The sequence below is a fragment of the Haliaeetus albicilla genome, chromosome Z (assembly GCF_947461875.1).
Source record: "Haliaeetus albicilla chromosome Z, bHalAlb1.1, whole genome shotgun sequence".
Taxonomy (NCBI): domain Eukaryota; kingdom Metazoa; phylum Chordata; class Aves; order Accipitriformes; family Accipitridae; genus Haliaeetus; species Haliaeetus albicilla.
In genome coordinates, this window is record NC_091516.1 from 36,912,599 (window position 1) to 36,934,765 (window position 22,167).

The window sequence follows — 22,167 nt, forward strand, 5'->3', positions numbered from 1 at the left end:
GTAGCTGTAAACCTCGCACCACAATAGATGTACCCCGACTTTAAGTAAACTGTCATGCCTCCTGAAAGCAGAGGTCTTTCATATCATCTTGTAATAATGAAAGCATTGAAAGTCCCTCAGATGCTCCCCAAAAGTACAGAGGATTACAGAGTTAATTATTGCAGTTATTATACAGCACAACTAGTGGGAGGCTATGTACAAACTATTGGTTTCTACTGTATGTATTCATACAGTAGAATGGGCAGGAGATTTCACAAATTTACTGAATTTTTCCAGAAAACCCAGATATACTCTCATCAAATTTTGCCAGACAAAAAGAGGACTTATTTTCCCTTATTGATTACTGGCATCCTATAGAGTTAACACACATTACAGAAAAGCTTCAGAATGGTAATATATATGTTAAGATATGATAATATGTAACATTAGATATAACACATTGTGAGTCCCCTACCAAAAATCAGTATAGCAGAACTCCATAACACAATTATTTGCATTAAATCTCACATGAAAAGAAAGAAAAGTAAACTGTGGACAGCATCAAAAAGTATTTACTTCTCTTACTGGATTTCCCCTCTACTGCTGCTATGGGCTGACCCAGTCCGGCAACCCAGCACCCACTCAGCCAATTGCTCAATTCCCCTTCCCCAGCAGGACTGAAGACGGAATAGCAAGATCAAAAGCAAGAAAAGTCATGTGTCAAGACGAAGACATTTTAATAGATGAAGGAAAGGAAAAATAACCAACAACCAAGTGACGCACAGGTGGTCACTCACCACCTCCCACAAGCACAGAGCTGCCCAGCAAGTCTCTGAGCAGTGGCCACCTTGGAAGACAGCCCCACTCCTCCACCCTTCTTCATCTACCCCTAGTTTTGATTGCTGAGTATGGTATGCAATATCCCTTTGGTCAGTTGAGGGCAGCTGTCCCAGCTCTGTCGCTTCCCAACTTCTTGTCCACCTCTAGCTTACACCCTGGGAACAGGGGCAGAGAGGGAAATGGAGAAAGCCTTAGTGTTGTGCAAGCAGTGTCCAGGAATAGACAAATTATTAGTGTGCTATCAATACTGTTTTAGCCAAAGTCCAAGACACAGCACCTTATTGGCTGCTGTGAAGAAAGTTAATTGTATCCCAGCCAGGTCCAGTACAACTGCTTGTGTATATTTTAAAGGCATGCAGTATTGATTATTTTTTCAACAACTTAAGATGAGACTTGTCCTTAAAAACCAGCTCATAGTCCAATAATGATTTTCCAAAAGCTATTTCCTGCAGATTATGCTCTGTTCACATTTGGATGTTCATAGGAAGAGAACTGTGCCATCAAAACATGCCCAAGAATTAGGTTTTCCAAATTCCTCACTTTTTTCTAACATGTAGGCAGTGCCAGTTAGAAACACATTGCCACTACAGCAATTACCAAAAGTCCCATTGAAATGGACCAAAACCAGAGACCTTTTTAACTGGTATGAAATATGAGAGCTTTGTACATTGGTGGCTCTTTTAACTATCAGAGGTGTATGGTCCATTTTGCAATGAGGAAAGAGAGCCAGTGTTTCGCCATGGAAAATAACGCCTGTACCCCACATTAGTGCTAACATTGATTTATTATGGGGAAGAAGGAAGTGGACTTTACCTCCCAGTAGCACTGCCCATCATGGGACAGGATGCCATGTCATGCAGCACAGTCACAGCTGAAGGAGACCTGCCCACTCAGGCCTCAGCCGCGGCCCCTCGTGCCACTCATCAGCCCTGCATGACCCAGAGCAGGAGCAGTTTGTCCCTGGACAGTCCCTGGCAAAGGATAGTTGCCGCCTTTTGGCTGTGTGGGGTCATGTGCAGTGGGAATTAATTCCCTGTGGCACAGGGTGTCGAGGAGGCCTTGAAGAGGGACTTTTGTTCAGCTCAGTGTCTGGGCACACTGGAATGTCCTCCACACCTGGAGCTGCTAGGAAAGCATTTCTGACTGAAATACAGGGTGGGGAGTGGGGAGTGAAACAACAGGAAAGGAGATATTGTGCTATGGTAGGGCCCTGTGTTGCTCCAAAAGGAAACCCTGTTAAGAGTCATTTTCTCACCAAAGTACACACGAGCACCAAAAGACACAGAACTTCAATATTCACCGAAAGCGAGCATTTTCTTCTTAAGAGAAGCCCGCATCTGATACACTTCGATCCTCTGTCCCAAGCGTGGTCCCAAGCAGCGGCATGTCCACCTTACAAAACCAGCGACCTGCGAGGCGATGCCGCAGCCACGGGGACCCAAGCCACAGGGTACCAAGGAGACCCCCGTCGCGGGGACCCAAGCCACAGGGTACCAAGGGGACCCAAGCCACAGGGTACCAAGGAGACCCACGTCGTGGGCTCCCAGGGACATCGCAGCCACATCGCGTGGCGCCAAGGGGACCCCCACCACAGGGTCCCGAGCAGCCCCACGCCGCGGGGTCCGGAGGAGACGGACGCCTCCTCGCTCCCGGCAGAAGCGAAGCCGGAGGGGCCGGGAGGCTGCAGCCGTCCGTGCCGTGCCGGGCCGGGCCACGGCCGGGGCCGGGCGCCCACCCGGGCTGCCGCCCCGAAGAGGGGGCCGGGGGCACGGCGGCTGCGCCCGCTGCGGAGGAGGGAGTGCGCGCCGACACCCCGTTGAGGAAGTGGCCGCGGCTGCGAGAGAAAACGAGGAAGCGGCGGCACCCGCGGCGGTAAGCGCGGGTCCAGACCCGCTCCCGGCCGTACCCCGACCCGGCACGGCGCGGCCCGGCTCGGCTCGGCTCGGCGGAGCCGCCCGACCGAGGGCTGCCTCCCTGACGGCTCTGTCCCGGCGGCGGCGGCGGCGGCGGCGGCAGGAGGCGCCGGGCGGCGAGAGAAGGGGGCGGCACGGGGCCGAGCGACCCCCGGGTGAGCGGTGAGTAGCTTCGCCGGGCCGCCGGCATCGGGACCCCGCCGGCGGCTCGCCCGCCGCCGCCGCCCCTTCCTTCCTTCCCCGCCGGGGCCGGGGCCGGGGCCGGGGCCGGGTGGGGCGGGCGGCGCTGCTGCCGGCTCCCGCGGGGTCCGCGGGTGTCGGGGAGTTTGGGGCGGGCGGGGGGCACCGTCCGGCCCCGCGGGTGAGTGGCAGTGCGCGCCGGAGGGAAGCGTGAAGGGGCGCCGGGAAGCGGGAGCGTCCCGAGGAGCGGCGGAGGGCAGGCGGCGCTCCCGTCGGGGAGGGGGGAGCGGCCGGCCGAAGGCGCACCAGCCTGAAAGCCAGCGTGAAACCTTCCTGTATTATTGCAGTGTTTCTGAAAAGGAGTACCGCTAGCCCAGCGTTTGAGGAACTTAAATCTAGAACTTAAATTAAAAGGGGGGGGGGGGAAGATTTCATTTTATCTTGATACGTTATTGTGGTGGTAGGTTTTAAACAGAACAAAGCGTATACAAAAGTAGGGCTTCTGTCTGACGGGTGCACGGTATGTCAAAGATTTGATGCCTGACAAAATGTCTTTACAAGTGTGTTTCTTTCTTATCAAACTTCCCTATTTTGTTTCCAAGAAAGCAAATGTAGTCTGTTACTAAAAGTGCTGACCGGAGTCGTTGCTCTTCATTTCATGTGTTCGACAGCATTATTCAGTTTTCTTCTTTAGCGCCGTACTGCACAAACTTCGTGTCGTAGTTGGTTAGAAGTGTTTGAAGTGGTGTTGTTTTGGACAAAGATAAGCAATACTTTTGTTAGGTGACACTGACTCCAGCAGAAGAGCGGCAAGTGGAGTCCCCCAGTCTGGCCAAATTACATCATATATTGTGAAGTACTTCCATTTTAAAACAAAATTATTCCTTTAAGGGAATTAACTGCTCATAATTTTTTTTTTTTTTAATGTTCTTTTCTGTTAGGCTTCTTTCATGCTTTTTTTACCCACAGAACCTTAGGTCTCCTGAGCCCTTGGGTGGAATCTGCGGCCTAATCCCCGGGCACAGCCATCCGGTACAGAGCTAGTATCAGCATGCAAAGCTGTGTATTTTTACAGACTTGGAGGCCATAAACTGTAGCAGTGTAGCGTACATCGAGGCAGTTCACTTAGAGGAACTGTGACTTCTTTTTTTTCATCCCTTTGTTGAGCATTGACTGATAAACAGACAACTAAGGAAGTTTGAATGTTCTTTATGTTCTGACAGTTATTCGGGGGGGGAGAAAGATTATAGTGTGGTGAAGACAAAATAATTTGAACTTCCAAAGGGTTTGGAATCAGATACGATGCTCAAAAATGGCTGAAATAAATAAAAGTAAATAATTGCTTCAGTTTTCACATTCACTTGAAATAACTGCAAAACCCCAAGAGAAATATGATTGAAGTGTTCTGGTTTTGCTTCTGTTAAAAAATATTAACACTCTGTCAACGCAAAGGTGAACTGTGCAGTTCTCCCGTTTTCACAGTGTTGTGATTCTGATACAAGAGCAGAATTTGATCTGAAGTCACAGGAAGACAAAAACTGAAATTTATTTTTAGAAGCAGTTAGTGGGTTATGTTGAGCACAAAATAACAGTTTAGAAGACTGATGGTAAAATTATAAGCTGGACTTAAGCACCTTTGAAGATACTGATGACTAAAACGGAATGATGTAGGGGCATGTCCTTAGTCTCCCATCCTTTCTTTTGGATCTGTCATGCCAGAGGCACTGGAAGTGGGAGAAGTCCCTTCTGAAATGTGTGTTGTGTTCAGAGGTCATGGTCTCACAATCATAATTATTTTTTGCAAATTACACTTCTTTTTCCCTTCCTAATGCTTTTCCAATGTGCAGTATTTAGCAGAAGACAATGAGTCTGTTGTCACTGTTGGTTTGAATATCATGACTTCCACTGAAGATACTAGGTAGTGTCATCCTTCTTCCAGCTTTATAGACTGTTGGATCAGTGCCTTGAGATCTGCTGTGTGGACATTAGACAGGCTGTGCCAGAGTCTGCTTTCAGTTGCATGTGTTTAGCTCCAGAATAACACAGCTGAAAAGGGGAACTTGTCTGGTTTCATATCAGAGTTACAAGGAATACAACACTTATCTATGAATGTAGTAGTTACAGAAAGATCGTTCCAATGAGCTATTTAAAATTACTTCTTTTTTACTTAAAGGTAAACACGTGCTTAAGTGAGCTACTCCACTGGGGTGAGAGTACTTGTAGCATTCAAGGTGCCTGTTTAAAAGCTGAAGATGATCTTGCAGGCATTTGTGAGCGTGAGTAGTAAGGTTCAGTCATAAGAATGAAGACTACTTCTCACCTTGCAAGGATGTGCAGGATCAGCTTCTTAATTTCTAGTTTAAGAAAAAAATAGCATTTTATTACAGGGAAACAGTTTCATAATCCAATTTAACAGTAGTTTTGCTTGCATCTGACAAAAGAAGAAAATGTTGGGGGAGGACGTGATGGTAGCTCACTTTATGTCTCAGCTGGCATTTCTAGAAACGCTTTTACAAAGAAACGTTCCTAATATTTGCATCACTTTTACAGAGAAACATTATTAATTTCTGCAGTTTAATTTAAGCCCATTGATGACTCTTTTGAGAAAAAGAAGCCCTGGGCTTTGCAGGACCATTCCCTATTCTTGTAAATGTAGAGGATAGCACAACACACAATTACTAATATTTATTTGGGGCATAGTAAAAATAATTTCATCACAAAGTTGTTGGTTAATGTTTGCATTTTCCTCCTTTAATTTAAGGTTTCAGCAGTAAGATTACATAGCTGATGTTGTCTAGCTTTTATTTTCCTGACACAGGGTAATGTGAAGGCATGCAATTAAGCAGAAAACCTTTTGCCACTGACTTCTGCATTGCTTGTCAGGGTGATGGGGAAACATCAGTACTGCAAGTGCAAAAAGTGTGAAGGAGCCTGTATGGTCCTGCATCAAAATAAGTTATTCCAGGATTTGCTGTAGGAAAGGGTAATTGATAAATATTCATAATGTTTGACACAAAATATCACCTGCCTCAAAGAAATAAAATTATGTAGTTTGTCTTTACATTCCAAAGTTAAAATTAGGTCATAACTTCCTGTCCCTGTACAATGACTAAATGCCACTTCTTTAAATGTTATTGTTGTTGTAAAAAGGAAAGAAAGAGGGAAAATATTTTTGAGAGTCGCAGGGATCCTAATATTCTAAGGAGACTTCAGTATATGCAAAATGCCACAAGCCTTCCCCTTCTACCAGGTATCAGAGCAACTAATAAAAAATTAACAAGTATTAGAACCTAAATAACCAATGTACAGGAGTGTGATGCAGAAAGTTTGTGCGGTTTCACTATCACTCCATTTGTAACTAACTGATGTTGGAATGTATTAATTTGACCAGCTAGGACTACCCTGTCGTTTCTCCGTCTTTGTCCTAATTTGCTTTTGGACAGTGTTCTTCCAAACAGATAGATATGGGATGCCAGGTGTCCTAAATGGACGAGTCCAAAAGTATGTCCAACAACTTCTCTTCTTTTCAAAATGCAAGCAGGCAACGCAAGGAATCTTTCAGCACTGACACTGAGTAGAGGTAAGATGTGAGGTGCTAAAAGCCTTTGTAAAGAAGTAGGACTTGTGGCACTGTAGGATGCAAATCCAGCGATGGAAATCCATGAGGCAACTCCTAGGCTGGGAATGGAATTGAAATTGGCAGGAATCACAACTGTGGCAGGAACACAGGCAGGAAGTGTTAGAGTAGAATATGTATCAAGGAAATGGGCATCCAATTGCCTGATTATTTTAACATCATAAAGTAAAAAAAATGGGATACTTTTTTATAAATGCTTAAAAATCCTTATCTTAAGCAACAGATTCAGTAAAATTAGTAAAAGGACCAGGGGTCATCATCAAATACATCAGCCACAGCCTACCTGTACCCTCTTGGATAGTCTCCCTCTTTTTTTTTTTTCCCCCTTGTTTGGATAAAGTAATGAAGTAAGTGAGAAAATAAAAGGAAAAAGCACAAAATTTTTGAGACCACAGCCTCTAGAACATGTTGGAGCCAGTGTATTGTCTCTTAACTAAAGCCAGTGTGACTGAGAGCACCTGTGGGCTGCTAGAGCTAAAGTGCTAAAATGTGTGCTGCTGCTGACCACTGAGTGTGTAGTTCTGCTTTTAAAAATTCTACTGCCAATTTCAAAGTAAGTTGAAGTTTAAGTAAGGATTATTTTTGTAAATCAGATAATGGTATTAGCTATCTTTTGAATCAGTGCACCATCTTGCAAATTTCTGAGAATGATGACTTATTTAAAATGAGTATCAAGAGGAAGAGTGCTGCTCTGAACAGTTCTGGTCATGCATGCAGCAGGACATCCCAGAATCGAAGTGGGCATTGAGGGAGGTTTTGGGTAACTGTTCTGTCCTTGGTTATCATGTGCAGTTGGTAAATCTCATGGTGCCTCAGGTGAGCTGCACGACTCTGTGACAGTCTTCATCTAGTGGATGTAACAAAGATCTGGTATGTAGGTACTCCTATGCACAGAAGCGCAGGAAAAAATCCAGTAAGGGAAGAGTGAACTTAAACCCACTGAAGCCTGCTTTCTGCAAAGGTTGCAGAGCTGTGTTCACTTGGAAGCAGTGGTGTGTTGAGGGAGTGCTGTTGCTAGTGTGAAATCCTGTAGCCTCTGACTCCCAAGGGACAAGTTTCATCAAATGGAGGCAGCTTTTTGGTATTCTGGGGTAGCAACTGTCTGTAGTGACAATTACCAGGGGACCATTTAGCAACGTAACCATTGATGCTGTGCAGAGAATTGCACAACACGAGAAAAGAAACCTAATTATGAGCAATTTTTTTCCAGCTTGGCAGTTTGTCGTGCACAAGCTAGGGAAACACTGCCTGTTGGCCCAGAACGCGCTGAGGCCAGGTGCATCCTCTCTCTGCCCAGACCGATAAACGGGCCTTGTCAAGAGTATTTCACTGGTCCAGGTGTAGCAAATAGGCTTCCTCCACGGGAGGGGAGGAGAAGGCTCGTGCCTCTCTCTGTGTAGCGTTTCTGGAACATTCTCACATTTTACATGAAAGGTGAGGTTACAGTTAATCCAAGTGGTCATTTGTTTTCTGAAAGGGATTCCTACCTGCTAAGAGACTGTTTGATCTACTCTTTATAGCAATGAGTAGTAAGCTTTAGCTGTGCTGCTTGTTCTGAGGATATAGGGTGGTATGGGGAGAGGACACAGTCTTTCCTGGACTGCTCATCCACTGATAGGCTAACTGATATGAGGAGCTTTTTTGCTATGCAGTCTGCCTTTCTGATGTGTATGTCCTCACAAAAGTTAGTCAGGAAGAGCTGGCTCCTTTGCTGGAGGATACTCTTTTTGGACACAAGCCTTCCTTTGATCTGGCTCGTAATTAAAAAACTACTACATAGATTTTAAGAAACTGATCCTTGATGTTGGCAGTCTGGCTGTGTGAGCTAGTATCACATCTTCCTTTAGAAACAAAACAAAACAAAACAAAAAAACCTTTGCCCTTTCTTCCTTACCGCTGTGGGTGTGAACTCTTTCTGACTGTAATTGCCAGCAAGAGATGAGCCATTGTCAGTTACAGTGCCTCTATAGCAGAACATTAACCTTGCTATACCCTCCTACCAGGAGCTTTTCAAAGAATAAAGTAACATGGCACAGTTTTTATAGGCTCTAGAAAGTTGTACTGAGAAGTCTAGATCAGTTTTGTAGAACCTTGCCCATTTTAAGAGTTTGAAAAGCAAGTTATTTTTGCTCCTGCAATAATTTCTCTACTTTATATAAAGCAGGATACCGCAGACTGTTTCGGACAACAGGTAACCTTGGTCTGAAAGAGGAACCTTCCTAATTTTGCCGCTCTAACTCACAGTGAAGCCAGCCCATTGAGGCATGTGTTCAGCAACAGGTTTTAGCGATCCTAAAGACAGAGCAAGACATTTCAGAGAAATGAATGAAGCATAATGGGATCCAAATGTTCTTGGCTTGTTGTTCACCTAACAATACACGATTGCCAATATTTGTGGCTAAGAAACTGAGATCGTTATCTACATTTGCAGCCTCTAGACTGGGAACTAAGTAGAGACAGACAAAGCTGCACGGAGAAGGGGTGTTCATACCCTCATAAGAGCTTTGGAAACGTCAGTCTGCGACAACTAAACAACGAGTGAAAAAAAAGTTGAAGATACTTACTGGAACCAAAAAGCAAACATATCTTTTGGGTCTGTCCACTAGTAAAAACAGAGTGGTGTTTATCCAAAATTTTGAAGGAAAAATGTGACATTTTGTTTTAGTCCTATGACAGCTTTCAAACTTTGAGGCTCCTGTAACAATGTTCAGTTTCTGCTGGGATATTTTTTATTTTCAGGATGGAACCATTACTTTTCTTCTATCTTCTGTTTGATAGTAGTGACTTACTTCTGGAACTGATGATGCTTTAGTTCTGAGAGGTATCATGTTTACCAGAGATTTTGCTAAAAGTACCACAAAGAATGAAAAACAAAGTTATGGAATGTGCATCTGTCCGTGCTTGGGCCCCGATCCTTCTGAATGAAGCCAGTCTTTCTCAGTTCTCATAATAATAAAAATCCACAGTATCACCAGCTCTGTGCTCAGAGCTGCAGTTTTCTCTTTTTGTGCGTGTTTGGCGATTGGGCAGATATCCAGGTTTTGTCTTCCTGGAAAATGAGGAAAATTTTGGTTCAGCTTTGGTGTTGGTACAACATTCTGGTAGATCTGCTTCTTCTGGCAACTTCTTTCTGAGTTGTGCAAAACAATTGACAGTAGCGGACCTTGGAAAAAGATTTTGGAGTAATTTTTTGAGAAAGTTTAGTTATAGTTTGATGTATCTTGGTTTTACTGTGCTATCTTGTCCCTGACAGTTTTGTCATAGCTGTGTCTGTAAAAATTCTTCTGTAAAAATAAGAGTATATTCCACCTGAAAACAGGCTATGCTGACATGCTTAATGTCACTGTACCTTTGAACCTGAAAATATCCAGGCCATTGGGTAGGCAGTTCCATCTATTTTAACTGGATCTCCTTGCATGTAGGCTGATAATATTTTTGTTTTGCTCTTCACACATTTTCACTGACTTTATAAGTTCCTTTCACAGCTCGCTGTGTGCAGCCATAGTAGCCTCTGCAGTACATAAAGGCGTTTTACTTTTTACTGTATTTCTGGAAAGGCACTAAACTTGAAACAAAACCAGAGAGGAACTTTATATATAATGTAACTCAGCTCAGTATTTCCTGAGGTATTCAGAGGTAGTTTTGGGCTCCATGAGAATGACTTTTGTAAATGCATCCCAACCCGGGGGTTTTTTTGTCAGCATTGGGAAGAAACAGTTACCTTTGTACTCTTCCATAGTCACTGCAGAGCCCACAGCTGGTGTTGCTGAAGGTCTGTCTGTGCCCAAAGAAGTTTGTTCACGCCTTGTCACAGTGGGGAATAAAAGAGATTAGAGAAAGGTCTGCCTGGAGTATCCTGAATGCTTTCCTTCTGAGGTTAGCTCATCCCCAGCCGTTCCACTTTTTGTATGGTGGTTTAATGGGTACCGATCACAGCAAAGGGCTTTGCCCAAAAGGGAGCAGGCTTCCATACAAATGATGGCATCTGTTTTAAGGCAGAAATGCTTGTTTTGACAAGAGACATCTTTAGCCAGAGGCAATGGTTGCATTTGTGACAGTGTAAGAGTTCCCTGGAAAAGGAGACAAGGGAATGACTAGTAGAGCATGGCGAGGATGTGGAAGGAAGTGTTCATATTTTTGTGTTGGTGGGGTTTTTTTTCTTTTTCTGAAGTGGGGGGGGACTTTGTTTGTTTGTTTGTTTGTTTTCTGTTTTTCTTAAATATCTCTGAAAATCATAGAGTTTCTACTGCCAGGGAAAGAATAATTCTAATCCATAAAAGCCTGCCTTTTTTTTTTTTTTCAGTAGCATTCTGAGCTTTTTAAAAGATCAAAGCAGAAAAACCTTTTTAGAGGAAAACTATGATGTGTGAAAATGTTACCAAAGACAGGAGAGTCCCAAAAGGAAGGTGATGTAGAAAAGAGACACTAGATTCCCAGCATCAGTGAAGAGGGTTTTTTTAGTGATCATTGCTCTTCCATGACCTCAGTACAGAAGCTTATATAGGAGCCCCCTGAATAACGTACAAACGCTGTGGTGCATTTTCTAAGCATTTGTTTGCCTTATAATAGGGCAGTAATAGTGTTGCCAACTCAAGTAGTATTTCCTTAGGAAACATTTCAATAGCTAGAGTGCCTGGAGTAGTCTGATTGTGTCAGAATGTCAGATGCAATTTAGAATAAATGAAGGCATTTCTGGGATGTTTCGGTGGAGATAAAAACATATATCTAACTGTATGCAGTATAGATGAAAATGACTCTGGAAAGCAAATCCAAAGAAAAATATTTCTAAAATCACAATTTTTTGAAGGTAATAATAATTTTATGTGCTTTTGTGGTTGTTTTCAGTTCTTTGAATGAATAACTCTTTTGTACAAGAGAGGAGATAAATGGATGGTGTTTTCTCTAAACCTTGTAGATGAAGTACCAATACCACCTGTTCAGCAGGCAGGTTTTGTTCTAACATGGCCAAAATGCTGAGGATTTACATGAACAAGGGCATTGTTTTCTCTTAAGCTGAGAAAGGTCCTAGCAGGGCCATTAACTTTCAGAATCATGAGGACACACAAAACCTGCCACAGACTGGACAATCCTACAAGTCACTGATGGTGCAGGAAAGTCTTCTGGGCCCAAAGCTACATTTCCTATTTGTTCCCAAACAGACTTTAATTAAGCTACAGTTCTGCAAAAGAATACATCTCAACATTTAAAAACCCTAGCAGGGACACTGTAGTTATCCTAAAAGCATTGCAAGTAATCAGAAATAGCTGAAAGAACGAAAATGCTTCTGAAACTGAACTGCTATAAAGTAAAATACAGGATGTGGCACCCAAGACAGGTATGTCTGATGGAAGTGCTAAGGAGAGAGACCAATGCTGAAGAAGTAGTAAAAGTGAAATTTGCTTAAAAACTAACAGGTATGCTTTGTGTGTCTGTCAGCATTGCCCAGGAGTGTGCGTGGAACAACAGGAAAGCCTTTGGAGATGAAAGAAGGGATGTTTTAGAGTCTGAAGTGCAGGGGAAAAAACAGTGCAGCATAATGCTTAGATCGTCAGTAAAAGGATGCAGAGATCGGAGATGGGCATTTGATTGCATGAGGAATACTTCTCATGGAGAAGGTGGAGAAAACACATGGAGAAGGGGGCCCAAGCATGAGTGATGGAAAGGTTGCTGTAGGCTGTAAGCTGATTTAGAGGCACAGTGGGTGGAAGCTGAGACATGCTGCCTTAGGCATCAGTACACAGCCGGGGCACTTCCCTGAGGAAGATCAGCATACTGGAAGAAACACTTTAGTGATCCCACGTATATCACATTAGTGATCCCATGTATATCACTTTTCCCTTTGAGACCATACTACACACATCTCTTTCAGTATGATGAATGGGACATTGTTTGGAGATGTCACTGTCGACAAAAATTGTAAAAATGATCAGTGTTGCCAGTTGAATTAAGTAAGATTTCAGATTTTTTTTCAGTAGGTCAGAAAGTTCACCCTAGTGTCCTGATCAAAGTCTGGTTTGTTTGAATGACTTGAGAAAATGGTATTCTGCATTCATTTCCTTCCCTAAGGACTTAGTTTTAAACATTTACTGTGTTCTTCCTTTATTTCTGCATAATTTTCTCATAAAAATTCCTCTCCTAAGGTCTGGATAGAAATTAAATCTTCACCTTTATGCAGGAAGGTAAAGAAGACATTTAAAGGTAATTTGATGAAGCAAATTACGACCACCATTCAGATGCCTAGACAGACTAGAAGGTGATTTTAAAGGTGAAGAAATGAGAATAGAACAATTGTTTAAATCCATTTTATTTGTTAAAATACTGTAAAAATGTAAATATCTGCTTTAAATGTGAGGCAGTAACAATGGATTTATAATACCTTGATGGTAATTATGTCAGAATTTACATCAGTTTGGAGTATACCGTTAAGATTATACTAAACCCTGAAAGTACCAAAATATTTAATATACTATGTGAAGTCATCATCAAATACATATCTCTAATTCCATGCATGCTTAATTCCTTTCAGCTTTTAGGTGTGTTACATAAGGTGGAAATATAGAAAAGAATCTTAGAATGAAAAATTGTAGTGCTGTTCACAGAGGCACACATCTTGATTCCAAGAATCCTAATTAAACAAGAATTTTAGAAAAAAATACATATTCACATTGTTGTAATATTATTATTTTTTTAATGTGTACGACCAGAGAACTGTTGAAGTTACACAATGAGGACTTAAAATGTCACTGTGTGCTAGAACAAGTCATTTCAGTCAGCATATTTTCATCATTCTGTGCTGTCTAGTGAGCCTTTCTTATGTCTTTTGCATGCAGAAGATCTTGCTTTGAACTTTATTTCTTTATTTTCATACATTGTTCGCAAAATACTACTTTGAAAAACAAGGGAAGGGAAAAAAATAACTGTTGAAATAGCGAGCTTATTTGGAACACTGTTTCACCTCTACATGGGTTTTGATCTTTTGTCACACTTCAGTCCTTTTACTCATTAAATAGTTGGACAGGTAAACTAATCAATCAGCTGTCCCTAAGTCTCATTCAACGTTCATGTTTGGTCTTTGTAGAAAGATTCATACTCCTATTTATAATTTCTTTATGTTAGGGTAGAGATCAGTACCTCAGTAACACTACACTCACTGCTATGCAAACCTTCCAATAAAACAATTATTCTACCTTTATCCTTGTCTAAATATAAGAGATGAAAGAGAAGCAAGCTAAAAGTAGCAGAATGGTCAGCACAGATTCTTTCTAACACTTTCCAGGTGAGTTCTCCTGAGTTTTGCTCCTCTGTTTTGTAAGAAAGTTCCATTTCCCTACATGCATGAAATGTGTGAGATCCTAAACTCTTGCGTTAAATGTCTGGAGTACTCATTGTCTGCAATGTTGATGAGGAAGCTGCCTGAGGGGAAGTGGGTACCTAATTTTCCTATGTATTTGCATAATATTTTTTTTCTCTCATGTAAGGTAACCATGATATTTGCTTGCATTTGTAGCTTCCTTAAAAGTCAAATTTAATGGCTATGGGGAGAGTTGCACTTTAGACCCCCTTTTACCGTAACGCTCAAGTGCATCTCTCAGGTAACCAGCCACACTTCCTTCAGCCCTCTCAAGGGTAAAGCCCTTTGGGAACTTAATCTCCATTCTACCGCCTCACATTTGTAACTGTGCTGACTTGACAATCTCAGCATTATTTGTCCCCTGGAGGAATTTGGAGGAGGAGAAAAGTATGAATCCAAATACGTTTTCTTCTACTCTATTACTCGTTGTAGAAAGGTGTTAAACTCCTGAAAGGAAGGCAAGATTTTGAAACCAGAGAACAGTCATCTCAAACTCAAAAATTCTGCCAAAACAGATAAGAATTTTTTAACCATTATCTAATGTTTTGTGTGTATATTTGGCTCCTTGCATGTCCATGGGACACTATATCAGTCCAAACATTTCCTAACGTTGCTGTACACTGAATAGTCTTCATATATTAGACATGGTGGAGAAACCTTGTCTGAAATCTGTCATCATTAACCTGTTTTGCAAAAGTAAATCAGCCTTTATTGTCTGAAACAATTACAAATAAATCGCTTGTGAAATCTGAGCGATCATAAGCAACCTGCTGCTGTTCTTTCAGTGATAACTGAGAAATCTTCTCCATATTTTATAAACTGTTAATAGCTGGCCTTATTTATTTGAGCTTTGAACTTCTCCATTTTACATTCTGAAGAATTAAGAGATAGTCCCTCATCACTGCCGCTGCCATTTCATCTAAATTGCAACCAGTGGATTTTTTTTTTCCTCTCTGTTTTAAGAATTATAAACCAGTAAAAAGGAAGAACATTTTAAAATGTACCCATCATAGGAAGGCATTAGGTGTAGTGTAGAAACATCCTTTTAAAAAAGTGAAGAAAATATTTTTTTTTCCTTGATCTTTAGCCAACATCTTGACTAAAAACTCATGGGATTATGAGAAAATACAATCAGATGTGAGAGTTTTTCTGACTGATCTGTGAAATAAAGATTTATGTAGAAGCAAATTTTCATAAATTCAGACTCCTAAATTTGTCCCATTCCATGTAAAACTTTAAGTTGAAGTAGCAAAGTGAGAGCAGTCAGCAGCTGAAACCATGCAGTGCTTATCCAGCTAGTGTAGACCAATATTGAGCATTGGCAGTGGAATTTTCTAGTGTTCCTCCCAAAATATTGCCTTGATATCTTTCATAATTTAATTACAAACTTTTTTTTTTTTTTTACAGGAGTAGCATATGGTAATTTTATGTATGACATATAATGACATATATTTTCATTAAGGAGGTCACTGATAGGCTGTAGCCTTGCCTGTTTATGAGAAGTGATAATACTCAAGAAAGAGCTTGAAGTTTTATCTATATTTGTTGCCTGTTTAGTTTTGTACATAAATATTTGCTCTCTGTGGAAGGCTGTACGGTTTTAGTTTGACTTTTGTATGGAGTGGAAGGGTTAAGTCACCTGTGTATGAGCTGGCTTAGTTCATGGACTTTCAGATCTGTATGAACTCAAACTTCAAATGAGTCTTCAACAAATGTCAGTGAAATGGAGCAGTTTGTAGTGAACACTGTATCTCAAGATCATCATAAAACAAAAGCCTCTTACTGGTTATTTTAAAGACAACAGAACATTTGCCTGTACTCTAGGTCTTGGAAATAGGTATGCAGTATGCCTGAGAATTTCTGTCCTCTTGGGTACCATCAGATAGATGCCTGAAGAAGCCAGGTGAAGGGAGGAATCCAGAGATGGCACTTACATTGTTCTCATTATAATGAGATGTGAATAATTTAGGGCATAAGCAGTATGACTAAACATACAAAGTGTTCCTTTTTCTCACACATTTTGGCCCAAATGAGAAGCACATAGAACACATTGATAGGCTTCTAGGAGCTGGTGTGACTGTACTTGTATTTATTTGTTTGTTGTCATTTGGGAAGTCATTTTGTAGGTGTGATAAGCAAAGTCAAAGAAACCAGTTTTGCACCTGGAACAGCCCTTTTTACTGATCTTTCATTCAATGTGTTAGTCAAAGCTTCTATCAGGAAAATTTTAATCTCCTTATAGAGGCATCTTTTATGTCAGAAGTGCATTATTGCCCACAGTCTTCATCTCAGAATTATAAGAAGTCTTTATGATGCCCTTAGCTAGAGCATCCAGCACCTTAAAGAGGACATGTATTTTAATGTTTTGTTGTGACTGAAGTTTACCAGAGAATGATGAATTCTTGAACAAACGTTCTGGGCAGTTCTGGGATATCATAGGCAATGTGGTCCTGCAACTATGCAAGTTGCTGCAGCGAAGTCATTATCTGTGCTGGAATGAAGTCTCTTCACAAACTGGAGATTGTGGAGCGTGTCGCCCCTGCCTGCTGCTAACAGAGGTCATAGTGTCAATAAGGAATCCAAGATGTCTAAATACAGACCTATCAAAGACACCTACTTTTTACCACTCAAGACTCCATCATATCTATCGTTTCTTAAAATATTTTTATCTGCCCCTCTGTGCCATTGTCCTTCTGGGGGCCAAAGTCTACTTTGGTGTTTGTGGTATTTCTTGTATTTGAGAGAATTCTGAATTAGCTGTGAAGTGCTAGATCACATTTCAACTATTTTTGCCTGGTTTTCTAAAGAAACTGGTTTATGCAGTCACCATCCTGTCAGGCTCTCCCTGATAGCTCTTTACTTTTGGCCTGATTTCTCAGAGGAGAGGGTCTCATGGACAGTCTGATCAATCATTTGCGGGAATGAATAAAGAGCCCAGAGGAGAACAAGCCTACGCAATACCCCCATTGCATAAAAGCATGAGCTCAACATGTGCCTGTTTTTCTCAGCCTGCAAACAGAAAAGAAAAAACTGCAGCATGCATTTCCCTGGTATCCAGTAGTTAATGGATGAGGAGGAAGCTGCGGGTACTTGAGTTGGTGCTTGACATTTATTTTAATACTCACAAATACGCTGAATTGTCAGCGGTGGAAAAACTTGGCATTACAGATTACACAAAAAGCAGACCACCAAAGAGAACTTGTGTCTGGGCAACTCATCCTGGAGAGTGTATAGTAACTACTGAAACTAATCTGAGACTGAAAAATACTCTGAGGAGTAGCCTGATCTGAAACACATCGAAGTCAAAGTGAATTTTAATTTCATTAGCCATTGCATCAGATCTTTTGTACCCAGGGAATGAGTTTCCCCTCCCACCCCACCCCCACCCCACTTTTATTTTACTAGCTCTTAATTTCATTCTAAAGTTCTTTACTCTTTTTAGATGTGAAGGACCTAATATTTTTTTAAGTCTGAAACTAAAGGTATGGAGAAAAGGCACTTCCATTAAATACTTCCCTGAAAATAGATTCCCACAGATAAAGAGTGTGGTGGCATTTTTCTGTTTGAATTTTGTTCACTACAACATTAATGAGGTGTTTTGAACAGGTACTGCAGTGCAATACCATTCTTGGCATGACGATTGTATGGGATTATTTTGGCCTTTTGTCTCAATTACCTGTACAGTGCTGGTGAAGAGCCAGTGTGGATCATTCATCCATCCATGCATTCGATGTGTCTGTGTCCATGCTGACCTCCTTACCGATATGTCAATGGAAACCTCCTGCAGTCTCAGGATTAACATTTGGCAGCTGTCCCCTCTGTGTCCTAGCTGCCTTTGCTGTTGAGGACCACAAAGATTCACACAGAATAGAAATTATAGCAATTGGTTTTTTGTTTTAATTGTGGTGGAACATGGCTTAAGCTCTTTCCTTACTGAAAACCTAGCAGCAAATCAGTTATCTTCCACGCTTCCTGAAAGTGAGATTGAAGACTTGGAGCCTGCCTTCAAGGAGCACTTTGCCAGAGGTGGGATGATGTATGTTCATCTAACCAACAGTATCTGTGGTGCAGAGTGGAGTAAGAAAGAATGACATGGTGATATGGGCATGTCTGAGGGAAACAAGTAAGCAGGAATGAAAGAAACAGGAACTAGAGCATTCAAAGCCTCCATATTCATAATGACTTTCAGATTAATAGAATCATAGACTCATAGAAACATTTAGTTTGGAAAAGACCCTTAAGATCATTGAGTCCAACCGTAAACCTAACACTACCAAGTCCACCATGAAACCACGTCCCTAAGCACATCGACATGTCTTTTAAATACCTCTGGGGATGGTGACTCAGCCACTTCCCTGGGCAGCTTTTTCCAGTGCTTGATAGCCCTTTGGTGAAGAAATTTTTCCTGATATCCAATCTAAACCTCCCCTAGTGCAACTTGAGGCCATTTGGTCTCATCCTATCACACTTGAGAAGAGACTGATGCCGGCGCTGCCTGGGGCGGCTGGCTCGTGCCGCCGTCCCTTGCAGCAGAGCTGCTCTCCGCCATGTCTTCCTTGGCACCCGATGCTGTGTCCTGCCAAGAAAGACGTGCAAAGCACTGGAGCTTGTCTCTTGCTAGGACTAGAAAAGCCAAGGAAGCCCCAGAAGGCTGTGGGAGAGGGGAGGCAAGGGCATCCCAAAGGCTCTCTTTGTGGGCTGGAAAGCAGCACCCACAGCCCTGGGGCAGGGCAGAGAGATCCGGGGCCAGGCTGGGATGTGCCCCTATCGCTGCACCGCCTTGGATGTGGGCTGCAGGAGGGCAGGGAGGGTGAGATGGAGAGCAGGACGGAAAGCCCCCATCTCCTCCACATCTCCCCAGTGCTCAAGCTGGGTCAGGCGAGATGCCTGGGGCATGCTCTGACGAGCTTTTGGGGGGCCCTGGGGGAAGAGCTGGCACACCCAAGACACCCAAGCCCCCGTGCTCTCCCCCAGATGCCACCAGGTTAGCACAGGGCACCTGAAGGAGGTGATCAGGAAAGACAGAGGAACTTGCTGAGAGTCTTCATGGCTGCCGATGTCCCTGGGACCCTCCTCACACCCACGGTCCCGGGACAGGTGCTGACAGGACCCGCAGCATCGTGCAGCAGGGCAGAGGAGAGAGCACTGGAAGGGACTGCCTTTGCACAGCAACCAGATCTGCTCTCCCCCATGCCAAAGCTGGTAGAGCAAGACGAAGGTCCTCCTGGAGCCTGCACGCCTTATGTGTGCGCCCGCAGGAGCCCTGGACAAGATGCATGGGCACAGGGGCTGTGGCTGCTGAAAAGCAGCGAGGTCAGGGGCTGTCACAGCCATTCCCTGGTGACGTTACAGGGTTGTCAGGGGCTGCCCCCTCGACAGCCACCCAGCCAGAAAGACTGACACCCCAAAGGGGAAAAGCCTGCTCCACAGGGTGTTTCCCCTTGTTGGGCTTCACTAAATTCCTCCCAGACCAATTCTTCAGCCTTTCCAGGTCCCTTTGAATGGCATCACAGCCCTATGGTGTTTCAGCCACTACTTCTTATTTTGTATTATCTGTGAACTTGCTGAGGGTGCACTCTCCCCGTTGTCCACTCCTTAATGAAGATCTTAAACAGTATTGGCCCCAGTACTGACCCTGCATTACAACACTATTAACTGGCCTCCAACTGGACCTTGTACTGTTGATTACAATCCTCTGGCCCTGCATTATGTTACTGATATAATGCATTCTGTTTAAGGAAAGCTGTCTTTGTCTTCATCTGGTGCAGTTGAAATTGTCATATTGCATGGTATTTTATGCAGAATGAATATTTGATAGTGGCTTACTGAAGACTGCCTTCTTCTGTCTCTTCAGTTACACCTTTCTTTTGCAATTAATAAACAAAAGATATATCAGTAGATTAGTATGTGATCTTAAACCAGTAACCTTTGGTTGCAAACCACAAGAGTAATAAATAACATGCTGCACACAGCTCTATTTTGTAGGGCTGCAGTAACTCTGCAGCTTTGATGTCTCCCTTTTTTGGCAAGGTGGGAGAAGACCAGAAGATCTGCACAACACATGGTTTGTCCTGACTGTGTCCTGTCTAGTTTGCTATACTGTGTGAGCTTTGTTCATTCGACTTGTGTGTTCCTCCCCTCGCCTTGCCCCATTCTTCAAGTATTCAGAGAGCAGTACAGCTATTTATCTACTGTTTCTTGACCCAAGCACAAGAGACAGCAGATCACCTATGGTCCATTGATGGACCATATCTGAACTAAGCAGGAGGCACACCACAGCTCTGCCTGCTGCAGAGCTGCCAGGGAAGGTGCCAGCTTTAAGCACCCTGTGCCAAAAGGCCCTACCTTAAGATGCCCATTCTTCAGTGGCAGCTTTGCACTATGGACCCTCTCTTCTTGTGTCGTCCTCCATAAAGTCCTCTTCACCTGTGCTCATGTAACTTAGTTACATGCTTTGGCCAGCTGCAAGCCAAGAGGTCTATTAACCCCTTTCACATACATCCTGAATTATTTAGTGCTGATTCCACAGACTGTTGCATGGCTTCCCTGAAACTGTGCCCTTTGTTTAAGTGTGAAGAGCACATTGGTTTTGCTGCTATATCCTGCACAGCAATAGAAAAAGGAACTGAACTTCTGATCCTTTTGTCCGCTTCTAGCCAAGGTAATGGAAGGTGGGAAAAGAGAGCTGCAGTAACCTGAATAAAACACAGATAACAGTATTTTGTAGGTTAATGCTCATGGGTTTCATGCTTAGTATATATACATTTTACTTAGTATACATACATTGGAAAAAAAGAATACAAGCTGTGCAGTACTCTTGTAAATACAAAGAAACAACTGTGTTTTTCCTTTGATATACTTGTAGTGTTGCCTAGTTAGCCTAAAATCTGCATAATACACTACAGATAACAGAGGCTGTCACTTATTTCGTATAGTTGAGAGTATTTGAATATCAGATTGTCGCAACTGAACTTAAAAGACAAGGAAATAAAAATGTTGGCAATTAAGTGAGATATTTCCTAAGGAAAAGTTTAACACATACAAGTAATACAAACATAAGCATGTACTGCTAGTTTTATTCAGCATTTCATGTGTTCTCTGAAAGTAATTTTTCAGATGATGAAGTCATTTTACAGATGCACAGGCAATACTTAGTGGGATTTTTCTTTTCTTTCTAGACTGAAAGAAGATGTTGAACTGTTCCTAAATGGAGTTCCCTTCTTTTTATGCCCCATAAACTACAGATGTAACAGTCTGTGGCTAATCCTGATTAAACAGTGATTGGATTGGGGAAGCATTTGGAGGAGAAAGTGTATGAAAAACTCGTAATGTTGCAGGAAACAATTAATGGCTTGACTGGTGAACTTGTAATTACATAAGTAACTGTAGTTGTAGACCACTTCATCTGACAAAAAAGAACTTGCAAATACTGTTGCAAGAATACAGATCTCATTGGTGTCAATATATTCACTTCCTATCCACTTAAATATTATCAGCATGTAGCTGGGGTATTCTTCCCAGTGTCCATTAGATAGTCATTTAAATGTCACTAATACGAATAATAAACCAAATTCAGCTTTTGCGTTCTGATGCCTCCTCTTCAATAACTTGAAAGAGACAAAAGTAATTCCAGCACAATATTTAGCTGTCCAGGCAGTGTAAATCTGCCGTGGGGTTTAATGAAAATAAATTTCTCTGCTGGCAATGTAGGTTAGAGGCTGGGATAACTCAGGGAAGACAGGGCACAAGAAGAACAGTATTCTTGTAGCTAGAGTTCTATAGAGTCCTTGTGCATATTTTTTAAAATATATCATATATTGATATATATATAATCTCATATATATGATATATTAAATAAATATAAGATATTTTTATTGTTATATTAAGAATGTAAGAATTTCAGCCGTTTATGTTACATTCACTATTATTCTTCAGAGATGCTGAACTTGATTCTCTTCTGTGGGTTTGTTGGTAGCGTGCCTTCGTATTATTTCAATATAAGGTGTTTGAAATGAAAATTGTTCAAAAAGACACTATCACTTTTTTTCCCCCATTAAAAAAACATTTGGTAAGTCTCTATGGAGAGGAATGTTAACTATTTTAATAAAGGACTTTTGTCCATACTCAGCCCACATACTGGCATAAGCTACTCATAAGCAAAATTATGATGGCACAAAACTGGAATGAAAAACTGTTCTCACTGAATCTTTCTTACTTAGTTATTTCCTTTTATTGGGAAACACCTCAAGGCCAGTACGAAAGGATGG

The 22,167-nt window shown here is 42.2% G+C and overlaps 1 protein-coding gene across 2 annotated transcripts in view; it reads left to right on the top strand.

Moving 5' to 3' along the window:
- Positions 1-2,569: 2,569 nt before the first annotated feature.
- Positions 2,570-22,167, top strand: part of SYK (spleen associated tyrosine kinase) — a 55,567-nt gene continuing 35,969 nt past the window's right edge. For both annotated transcript variants that reach the window (XM_069775751.1, XM_069775752.1), the window contains exon 1: positions 2,570-2,894. The gene's annotated coding sequence lies outside the window, so the exon portion shown is untranslated. The remainder of the gene's footprint in view (positions 2,895-22,167) is intronic.